The sequence below is a fragment of the Aegilops tauschii genome, chromosome 1 (assembly GCF_002575655.3).
Source record: "Aegilops tauschii subsp. strangulata cultivar AL8/78 chromosome 1, Aet v6.0, whole genome shotgun sequence".
Classification (NCBI taxonomy): domain Eukaryota; kingdom Viridiplantae; phylum Streptophyta; class Magnoliopsida; order Poales; family Poaceae; genus Aegilops; species Aegilops tauschii.
In genome coordinates, this window is record NC_053035.3 from 64,586,479 (window position 1) to 64,599,086 (window position 12,608).

Below are 12,608 nucleotides of genomic sequence, written 5' to 3' on the forward strand. Positions count from 1 at the left end.
ATAGACATCCCTCTAATCCTCTAAGTGATCACGTGATCCATATCAACTAAACCATAACCGATCATCATGTGAAATGGAGTAGCTTTCAATGGTGAACATCACTATGTTGATCATATCTACTATATGATTCACGCTCGACCTTTCGGTCTCAGTGTTCCGAGGCCATATCTGCATATGCTAGGCTTGTCAAGTTTAACCTGAGTATTCTGCGTGTGCAAAACTGGCTTGCACCTGTTGTAGATGGACGTAGAGCTTATCACACCCGATCATCACGTGGTGTCTGGGCACGACGAACTTTGGCAACGGTGCATACTCAGGGAGAACACTTTTATCTTGAAATTTAGTGAGAGATCAACTTATAATGCTACCGTCAATCAAAGCATAATAAGATGCATAAAAGATAAACATCACATGCAATCAATATAAGTGATATGATATGGCCATCATCATCTTGTGCTTGTGATCTCCATCTCCGAAGCACCGTCATGATCACCATCATCACCGGTGCGACACCTTGATCTCCATCATAGCATCGTTGTTGTCTCGCCAATCTTATGCTTCTATGACTATCGCTACCGCTTAGTGATAAAGTAAAGCATTACAGGGCGATTGCATTGCATACAATAAAGCGACAACCATATGGCTCCTGCCAGTTGCCGATAACTCGGTTACAAAACATGATCATCTCATACAATAAAATTTAGCATCATGCTTTGACCATATCACATCACAACATGCCCTGCAAAAACAAGTTAGACGTCCTCTACTTTGTTATTGCAAGTTTTACGTGGCTGCTACGGGCTGAGCAAGAACCGTTCTTACCTACGCATCAAATCCACAACGATAGTTTGTCAAGTTGGTGCTGTTTTAACCTTCGCAAGGACCGGGCGCAGCCACACTCGGCTCAACTAAAGTTGGAGAAACTGACACCCGCCAGCCACCTATGTGCAAAGCACGTCGGTAGAACCAGTCTCGCGTAAGCATACGCGTAATGTCGGTCCGGGCCGCTTCATCCAACAATACCGCCGAACCAAAGTATGACATGCTCGTAAGCAGTATGACTTATATCGCCCACAACTCACTTGTGTTCTACTCATGCATATGACATCTACGCATAAAACCAGGCTCGGATGCCACTGTTGGGGAACGTAGTAATTTCAAAAAATTTCCTACGCACACGCAAGATCATGGTGATGCATAGCAACGAGAGGGGAGAGTGTTGTCCACGTACCCTCGTAGACCGAAAGCGGAAGCATTAGCACAACGCGGTTGATGTAGTCGTACGTCTTCACGATCCGACCGATCAAGTACCGAACGCACGGCACCTCCGAGTTCAGCACACGTTCAGCCCGATGACGTCCCTCGAACTCTGATCCAGCCGAGTGTTGAGGGAGAGTTTCGTCAGCACGACGGCGTGGTGACGATGATGATGTTCTACCGACGCAGGGCTTCGCCTACGCACCGCTACAGTATTATCGAGGTGGACTATGGTGGAGGGGGGCACCGCACACGGCTAGGCACCGCACACGGCTAAAAGATCAAATCAATTGTTGTGTCTCCAAGGGGTGCCCCCCTCCCCGTATATAAAGGAGTGGAGGAGGGGGCGGACCGGCCCTCTCTATGGCGCACCCTAGGAGGAGTCCTACTCCCACCGGGAGTAGGATTCCCCCCTTCCAAGTAGTAGGAGTAGGAGTCAAGGAAAGGGGAGAGAGAAGAGAAGGAAGGAGGGGGCGCAGCCCCTCCCCCTAGTCCAATTCAGACTAGGCCTTGGGGGGGGGGCGCCCAGCGTCTCCTCTCTCTTTCCCCTAAAGCCCAATAAGGCCCATATACTCCCCGGCGAATTCCCGTAACTCTCCGGTACTCCGAAAAATACCCGAATCATTCGGAACCTTTCCGATGTCCGAATATAGTCGTCCAATATATCGATCTTTACGTCTCGACCATTTCGAGACTCCTCGTCATGTCCCCGATCTCATCCGAGACTCCGAACTACCTTCGGTACATCAAAACACATAAACTCATAATATAACCATCATCGAACTTTAAGCGTGCGGACCCTACGGGTTCGAGAACAATGTAGACATGACCGAGACACGTCTCCGGTCAATAACGAATAGCGGAACCTGGATGCTCATATTGGCTACCACATATTCTACGAAGATCTTTATCAGTCAAACCGCATAACAACATACGTTGTTCCCTTTGTCATCGGTATGTTACTTGCCCGAGATTCGATCGTCGGTATCTCAATACCTAGTTCAATCTCGTTACCGGCAAGTCTCTTTACTCGTTCCGTAATACATCATCCCGCAACTAACTCATTAGTTACAATGCTTGCAAGGCTTATAGTGATGTGCATTACTGAGTGGGCCTAGAGATACCTCTCCGACAATCGGAGTGACAAATCCTAATCTCGAAATACGCCAACCCAACAAGTACCTTCGGAGACACCTGTAGAGCACCTTTATAATCACCCAGTTAAATTGTGACGTTTGGTAGCACACAAAGTGTTCCTCCGGTAAACGGGAGTTGCATAATCTCATAGTCATAGGAACATGTATAAGTCATGAAGAAAGCAATAGCAACATACTAAACGATCAAGTGCTAAGCTAACGGAATGGGTCAAGTCAATCACATCATTCTCCTAATGATGTGATCCCGTTAATCAAATGACAACTCATGTCTATGGCTAGGAAACTCAACCATCTTTGATTAACGAGCTAGTCAAGTAGAGGCATACTAGTGACACTATGTTTGTCTATGTATTCACACATGTATCAAGTTTCCGGTTAATACAATTCTAGCATGAATAATAAACATTTATCATGAAATAAGGAAATAAATAATAACTTTATTATTGCCTCTAGGGCATATTTCCTTTAGAAGGAACAAAGTACTCGACAATGAAGATAAGTATGGTGGTAGTTACCACATAAAGAGCTATCCAAAGCGCAAACTGTTGCGTGAATTTGATGATGAGGCCTTAGAGCCCACACAGCCGAAAAATAAAACGGCCGACCGGTCGGATCAACCACCTTGTGGCCGTGATAGAGCGGCTAACAAGGCCGCACATAAGTTAGCACACGCTTCACGTGAGGACTTGCATCAGAAGACCGGCGCGACCAGATCCATCTACGGATCAAGGAAACGCGCTCTAGCGCACAACCAAAACCGAACACTACAACCGTCAGAATGCCACGAAACATCCAAATACAGGGGTGCCGCACATCCCCTATGTTTCACCGATGAGGTGCTGGACCACAAATTTCCAGAAGGATTCAAACCCGTGAACATAGAGGCGTACGACAGAACCACAAACCCTGGGGTCTGGATTGAGGACTTTATCCTCCATATCCATATGGCTCACGGAGACGATCTCCACGCCATCAAGTACTTGCCCCTCAAGCTGAAAGGACAAGCTCGGCACTGGCTGAAGAGCCTCCCCGAAAACTCAATTGGAAGCTGAGAGGAGCTTGAGGATGCCTTTAGGGCTAATTTTCAAGGGCCCTATGTCCGACCTCCGGATGCAGACGATTTAAGTCACATAATTCAACAGCCCGGAGAGTCAGCCCGAAAGCTTTGGAACAGATTTCTCACTAAGAAGAACCAAATCGTCGACTGCCCGGACGCTGAAGCCTTAGCAGCTTTCAAACACAGCGTCCAAGACGAATGGCTCGCCAGACATCTCGGCCAAGAAAAACCGAGAACAATGGCAGCTCTGACAAGCCTAATGACACGCTTTTGCGCGGGCGAAGATAGCTGGCTAGCCCGTAGTAGCACCAGCGACCCAGGCACATCCGAAGTCAGGGACGGCAATGGAAAACCACGACGCAGTAAAAGCAAGCGTCGAAATAACGAAGACAGCCCAGACAACACGGTGGTAAACGCCAGATTCAGGGGCTCTCGACCGGGTCAGCGGAAAAAGCCTTTCAATGGCAGCAGAGATGGACCGTCAAGCCTAAACAAGATTCTAGACAAATTATGTCAGATTCATGGCACCCCCGATAAACCCGCAAATCACACCCACAGAGAATGCTGGGTCTTCAAGAAGGCCGGTAAGCTAAACGCCGAACACAAGGGGAGGGAGACACCAAGTGAAGACGAGGACGAGCCTCGACATCAAAGCACTGGGGGACAGAAAAAATTCCCACCAGAGGTCAAAACAGTGAACATGATTCACATGACGAAGAGGAGAAGCAAACATGCACTCCGAGACACACGTGCCGTAGAGCCCGTCACCCCTAATTTCAACCCCTGGTCGGCCTGCCCGATCACTTTTGATCGCAGGGATCACCTGACAAGTATCCGGCACGAAGGATTGGCTGCCTTGATGTTAGACCCAATAATAAACGGATACCATCTCACACGAGTCCTTATGGACGGCGGCAGTAGTCTTAATATTATATATCAGGGCACAGTCCGCAAAATGGGGATAGACCCAACAAGAATCAGCCACAGTAATACTACCTTTAAGGGAGTAATACCAGGCCCAGAGGCCCGCTGCACGGGCTCTCTAGTACTAGAGGTTGTATTCAGTTCTCCCGACAACTTTCGAAGCGAAAAGTTAATCTTCGACATCGCTCCATTCCGAAGTGGCTATCGGAAGAGCAGCTTTTGCTCGTTTTAATGCAGTACCACATTACGCTTCCCTTAAGCTTAAGATGCCCGGTCCACGTGGCATCATTACAATTAGCGGAAATATCGAGCGTTCCTTATGCGCGGAAGAACGTGTGGCGCCTTTAGCAGCCGAACACTAAACGGCCTCTCCAACCAGAATAAACGATCGGTCGTCAAGACCGCGGACACGGCTAGACGAGTCCGGCACATCACTAGCTGTAACAGCTTAGATATACCTAAGATTGGTTTGATTGATTTACCCTCATAGGCGGTACCAGGGGCTTCCCGCGTGTAAACAGGGCTAGTTCGACTCAACTTTACTTATCTTGAATTTTCATGGTTTATCGAGAATAACCAATTTTTCGCACGACAACTTTCACCTAAGTTCTTCTCTTTTACAGAAGACAATCGTGCTACACCCTTCCAGGATACGGCACAACGGAGACACAGGCGCAGACGTGCAGCAGGGACCCGCTCAAAGGTTTCTTTTTAGATTAAGACCCTGTGTAAACCTTTTTACTCTCTCTTGTTGTTCACATCCTCCGGATACTCAATACAACCGAGAAGGATGCTGACGTTATTGGCATTTCGCCACGTCAGAACATTGCACGTACCTGGACACTCGGGGTTCCTTATCAAGGGCATTGCTCAGCCCGACATATGTTATAAAGACCGAATACCTTAGGGAGTGTTCGGCGTCGCGAGTTTGGCCTTATATGCATCAGCTCCGAATCATGTCTTTGGTCAAATGTTGGGTTTGCCCGGCTCCCGTGTTTTGCTACCTTATGTTCCGCTCTATCGGCTAAGGTGGCACCGGGAGAACTACTGCGATTGTGCCCTGGTTCATCCGGATGAGCACCTCAGTAGAGAAAGCCGAAAACTGACTGTCATGATAAAGCGCGAGACTGGTCAACCACTCGATGACTTAGCGGAATCTTCGGGATTCCTCCGCATTAACGAAGGGCCGTTTATGTACGCGCACTGTATTCGGACGAGCGCGGAGGTACTAGGGGCTATATAGTAGTCCCACCGTCAAACTCCTATGGCTAAGTGAAAGTTTTAAAGCAATATAGTCCGATTGCCTCGTTCGCTGCGCTATCACCTCCTTAATGGACCAAGACGTTGGATCAAGTGTGAATATGCGTTTTTTGCGAACACCCCCGCATTATATGCGTGGGGGCTGAAGCCGACGACTGCAAACTTTCAGGTTATATACATATATACATAAACGGCCGCGCAGGAGGCATCATAATACTTTCAGGCAAAAGTATAAACGCAACCTTTATAATTTAATAAACATTGTTATTACAATGGGAATACATGTCACTAGAACATAATATTCTTCGAGCACTGAGCCTCTATTAAACGAGCGCCTTCAAGGACTTCTTCAAAGTAGTGCTCGGCCGATACTCGGCCCACGGCCGAACTCTGGGTTGCAATAGCGGTGGCCTCCATCTCTGCCCAGTATGTCTTGACACGGGCAAGAGCCATCCGCGCACCCTCTATGCACGCCGACCTCTTCATAGCGTCGACGCGCGGCACAAGACCAAGGAACTGTTGCACTACACTAAAATAACTATTCGGCCTTGTCCCTTCCGGCCACAGATGATCCACAACAGACCTCATGGCAAGCCCGGACAACCTATGGAGCTCGGCCCACTCGGCCATTCGCTCATTCAACAGTAGCGGACGCACTGGAACATTGAACTGTGACCAGAACAGCTTTTCCACTTCACGATCTTTTTGATCTTTGAAATACTCGGCCGCATCAGCAGCACTCGCTGCCAAATCCACGTATGCGTCTGCAGAACTCCATAGTTGATCAAGAGGGGCATACTTAGGATCTCCGAACTTCGTCCGCAACAAAAAGGGCTTCCCAGCCGCAATATCCCCGGCTTGACGCAGCTCCTCCTTCGCCGCTCTGATTTTAGAGCGGGCGTCCTTGGCCGCTACCATGGCCTTCTCCAGGTCCGTCATCTTCGTTCGATTTTCCTTTTCAAGAAGCTCGTAACGATCGGCGGCATCCTTCAATTCAAGAGCCATCTTGGCTATTTTATCCTTGCTTTGGCAATGCGCAGCCTGTTCGGCTCTCAGCTCTTCGACCACCTTTAGAGCGGCCGCATCACTCTTCGTGGCTTGTTCCTTGGCACGGGCAAGTTCCGCCCGAAGGGTCTCCACAGCGGCAGCCCCATCTGCAGTCACAACATATTAAAGATACTAGCATCATGCTCCTCTTACTATGTGTTGATCACCGGAGAAATCACATACCCTGTGCCTCGTCGAGCCGCTTGTTTACAAGCACGATGTCGGCATCTGCCGCATCAAGTTGCCGCTTCAGCTCGGCAGACTCACCAGTCCGGCTAGCCACCGGACCTTCCGCCACCTGCACATGAAGGCGGCATGATTATTACCTGGGACTATGATCCTCTATTTGCCGCCGTTTTCGACAGCAACCAGAGTCTCAGGGGCTACTATCTGCATATGGCACACCTAGCGTGTGCGGTACCATCAAAAACATATACTACTTTGCGTACCTCAAAGCCTCTCAACAGGCTCATAAAAGCTTCATGCAGCCCGCTTTCGGCGGATGAAATCCTCTCAACCACCGTACCCATTAGCGTACGATGCGCTTCTGAGATAGCCGCTTGCTCCAGAAGATCCTTCAGTGCGTCGGGTCGCGCACCGGACGGTCCCAGCCTCTTTCTGTTGCTCTCCTTAGGAGCCGAATACTCCGGACTTCGGGTGGCCGAAGGATTACCCTCTGGCCTTGGCGGGTCAGGAGAAATCCTCCGTGACGACACCTCAGGGTCGCCCGCCTCATGAGGCGGGGAGGCATGGGGAGGTGTTTCGCTCTCCATCATCTCCGGAAGAAGATCCCCCGAAGACGAACTCTGTCGGGAAGGGCTACGATCCGAACTACAAGATATATGCTTCGGTTATTGTCCTCAGAAGTAAAGCAGGATATTTTTACTATTAAGTACTCTTTGTTTACTTACAGCTCGGTGGAGGGCTGATCCCCTTGTGGGCACTGTGCGGCAAGGGTACCCTCCGGGGTAGGACCCTCCGACAAAGGATTCTTCCCTCGCTTGGAGACCATTACTTCCAAGTCTTCAGAGGCGGTCCTCTTCCTTCCCTGGGGAGAGGGAATTTTAGATTCTCCCCCCCGGTTATCCTCCTTCGAGGGGGCACTGATTCCCCCGGTCTGGATGAATAGTAAGTGAGGCTCGCTCTCGGCCTCTTTGTTCCTCCCTTTACCCTCCCCTGATGGCGCCTGATAAGGCGCAAGCTCAAGCATCTTGGCTAGTACAGGATCCGGTGAGCCCTAGGGAAGGGGGGCCGGACACCTGATCATCTTCGCCTTTTTTATCCAGTCCTGGTCAAAAGGCGTCTTTTCAGAATGATGTTGTGATAAATTAAAAGACAACGTGTTCAGCCACGGGACTACTTACTTGGGTATCTGGACGATTGCAGCTCAGACCCGCATCCTCGGTGGTGTCCGGACACCTTATTTCTGGTCCAAAGAACAATTTGTACATCTCTTCGAGCGTCATGCCAAGGAAGTGCTGAATAGCTCGCGGTCCTTCCGGGTTGAACTCCCACATGCGGAGGGGCCGACGTTTGCAAGGTGGGACTCGACGAACTAGCATGACTTGCATTACCGTGACCAAGCTGACATCTCTCTCGAGGAGACTCGGATGCGACTCTGCAATATCGGCACATCATTTACTGGCCCCCAGTCCAGCCCCTTGTTGATCCATGACGTCAGTTGTGGCGGGGGACCCGAGCGAAAGGCAGGGGCGGCTACCCACTTGGTACCCCGAGGAGCTGTGATATAAAACCACTCCCGTTGCCATAAACTGGACATCTCCGGGAAGGAACCCTTTGGCCATGGAACATCGGCGCCTTTGCTTATTACGGCACCTCCGCACTCTGCATGTCGCCCCTCAATCATCTTCGGCTTCACATTGAAGGTCTTGAGCCATAAGCCGAAGTGTGGGGTAATGCGGAGGAAGGCTTCACACACGACGATGAACGACGAGATGTGAAGGATGGAATCCGGGGCCAGGTCATGGAAATCCAGCCCGTAATAGAACATGAGCCCCCTAACAAAGGGATCTAGCACATGGCCTAGCCCTCGGAGGAAGTGAGAGATGAATACGACGCTCTCGCTAGGTTCGGGAGTGGGAATGACCTGCCCTCGAGCAGGTAGCCTGTGCGAGATTTCGGCGGTCAAGTACCTAGCCTCTCTTAGCTTCTTGATGTCTTCCTCTGTGACAGAGGAGGGCATCCATCGACCTTGAAGGTTGGATCCGGACATGGTTGAAGGTCCGAAGCGCCTGACCTGAGCCTTGGGTGTTGAAACTCGAGGCGGGGGAAGGATTCGATCGAGTACGAGAAGAAAAAGGACATGCCTTGGCCTCTTTATAAAGAGGGTGAATATCAAGCGTCCTCCTCGTGGCCGTTTGGGACTTGCCTAAAATCGAGGAGTCATACCAACGGGCACGATTGGGTTACCCACATCCGTATTGATGAGAATCCCGTAATAAGGGGGACACGATCTCTGCTTCGACAAGACGTGCCAATAAAATCGCCTCACAAAACGTGCAGTGGCAGGCTGATTGAGAAAAACGGTTCGAATAATGATCAGGCCGTGGTGTGATGTCTCGTTATGAAAAGTCGTCAGCAGATTAGATTTGTGGAAATGTTATTCTCTCTACGGTGGTATGTGGAATTTGTTTTGCAGAGCCGGACACTATCCTTGTGTTCAAAATCTTCTATGGAGTATTCGGAGGAGGAACCCGCCTTGCAATGCCGAAGACAATCTGCGCGCCGGACTCATCGTCATTGAAGCCTGGTTCAGGGGCTACTGAGGGAGTCCTGGATTAGGGGGTCCTCGGACAGCCGGACTATATCCTTTGGCCGGACTGTTGGACTATGAAGATACAAGATTGAAGACTTCGTCCCGTGTCCGGATGGGACTCTCCTTGGCATGGAAGGCAAGCTTGGCGATATGGATATGTAGATCTCCTCCCTTGTAACCGACTCTGTGTAACCCTAGCCCCCTCCGGTGTCTATATAAACCGGAGGGTTTAGTTCGTAGGACAACAACAATCATACCATAGGCTAGCTTCTAGGGTTTAGCCTCTACGATCTCGTGGTAGATCAACTCTTGTAATACTCATATCATCAAGATCAATCAAGCAGGAAGTAGGGTATTACCTCCATCGAGAGGGCCCGAACCTGGGTAAACATTGTGTCCCTCGCCTGCTGTTACCATCTGCCTTAGACGCACAGTTTGGGACCCCCTACCCGAGATCTGCCGGTTTTGACACCGACAGCCACCCCTTGAGGCCCTTCTCTCCTTTCCCGTATGGCCCATTAAGGCCCACTACTTCCTCCGGCGAATTCCCGTAACTCTCCGGTACTCTGAAAAATACCCGAATCACTCGGAACCTTTCCGATGTCCGAATATAGCCTTCCAATATATCAATATTTATGTCTCGACCATTCCGAGACTCCTCGTCATGTCCGTGATCACATTCGGGACTCCGAACTACCTTTGGTACATCAAAACACATAAACTCATAATACTGATCGTCATCGAACGTTAAGCGTGCGGACCCTACGGGTTCGAGAACTATGTATACATGACCGAGACTCACTTCCGGTCAATAACCAATAGCGGAACCTGGATGCTCATATTGGTTCCTACATATTCTACGAAGATCTTTATCAGTCAAACCGCATAACAACATACGTTGTTCCCTTTGTCATCGGTATGTTACTTGCCCGAGATTCGATCGTCGGTATCATCATACCTAGTTCAATCTCATTACCTGCAAGTCTTTTTACTTGTTCCGTAATGCATCATCCTGTAACTAACACATTAGTCACATTGCTTGCAAGGCTTATAGTGATGTGCATTACCGAGAGGGCCCAGAGATACTTCTCCGACAATCGGAGTGACAAGTCCTAATCTCGATCTATGCCAACTCAACAAACACCATCGGAGACACTTGTAGAGCATCTTTATAGTCAATTAGTTACGTTGTGACGTTTGATAGCACACTAAGTGTTCCTCCGGTATTCGGGAGTTGCATAATCTCATAGTCAGAGGAACATGTATAAGTCATGAAGAAAACAATAGCAATAAAACTCAACGATCATAATGCTAAGCTAACGGATGGGTCTTTGTCCATCACATCATTCTCTAATGATGTGACCCCGCTCATCAAATGACAACACATGTCTATGGTCAGGAAACATAACCATCTTTGATTAACGAGCTAGTCAAGTAGAGGCATACTAGGGACACTCTGTTTTGTCTATGTATTCACACATGTACTAATTTTCCTGTTAATACAATTCTAGCATGAATAATAAACATTTATCATGATATAAGGAAATATAAATAACAACTTTATTATTGCCTCTAGGGCATATTTCCTTTAGTCTCCCACTTGCACTAGAGTCAATAATCTAGATTACATAATAATGATTCTAACACCCATGGCGACGATGCGCATGGGAGACTGAAGGAAATATGCCCTAGAGGCAATAATAAAGTTTTTATTTATATTTCCTTATATCATGATAAATGTTATTCATGCTAGAATTGTATTAACCGGAAACTTAGTACATGTGTGAATACAAAGACAAACAGAGTGTCACTAGTATGCCTCTACTTGACTAGCTCGTTAATCAAGGATGGTTAAGTTTCCTAGCCATAGACATGTGTTGTCATTTGATGAACGGGATCACATCATTAGAGAATGATGTGATTGACAAGACCCATCCGCTAGCTTAGCACGATGATCGTTTTAGTTTGTTTCTATTGCTTTCTTCATGACTTATACATGTTCCTAGGACTATGAGATTATGCAACTCCCGAATACCGGAGGAACACTTAGTATGCTATCAAACGTCACAACGTAACTGAGTGACTATAAAGATGCTCTACAGGTGTCTCCGATGGTGTTTGTTGAGTTGGCATAGATCGAGATTAGGATTTGTCACTCCGATTGTCGGAGAGGTATCTCTAGGCCCTCTCAGTAATGCACATCACTATAAGCCTTGCAAGCAATGTGACTAATGAGTTAGTTACTGGATGATGCATTATGGAACGAGTAAAGAGACTTGCCGGTAACGAGATTGAACTAGGTATTGAGATACATACGATTGAATCTCGGGCAAGTAACATACCGATGACAAAGGGAACAACGTATGTTGTTATGCGGTTTGACCGATAAAGATCTTTGTAGAATATGTAGGAACCAATATGAGCATCCAGGTTCCGCTATTGGTTATTGACCGGAGATGAGTCTCGGTCATGTCTGCATAGTTCTCGAACCCGAAGGGTCCGCACGCTTAACGTTCGATGACGATCGGTATTATGAGTTTATGTGTTTTGATGTACCGAAGGTTGTTCGGAGTCCCGTATGTGATCACGGACATGACGAGGAGTCTCGAAACGGTCGAGACATAAAGATTGATATATTGGACGATGTTATTCTGACACCAGAAGTGTTCCGGGTGGTTTCGAGTAAAACCGGAGTGACGGAGGGGTTACCGGAACCCCGTGGGGCTTTGTTCGGTTAATCCTCTTCCCAAGAGGATTGGAGGGGATTGGCAAGGATTGGTTCATATTTTGACTTATAAGAGGTTTAAATCCCCCTCAAACCCCTTTAATCCACTCGGATTCACACGCAACCGAACAAGGCCTGGGGGAATTAATGGGCCACCATGGGCCTTAGTGGAGAGAGAGGAGGGAAGCCAAGGCAGGCCGCGCCCCCCCTTGGAGTCCGAATAGGACAAGGGAAGGGGGGGCGGTGCCTCCCTTTGCTTCTCCCTCTCCCCCTCTCCTTCCTCCCCCCTCTCTTCCCTTGTTGGAAACCTACTAGGAATTGGATTCCTAGTAGGAATCCTACTTGGGGCGCGCCCCATCACTAGTAGAAAAAGGGCCATTTGTCCCGGTTCGTAAGACCCATTTG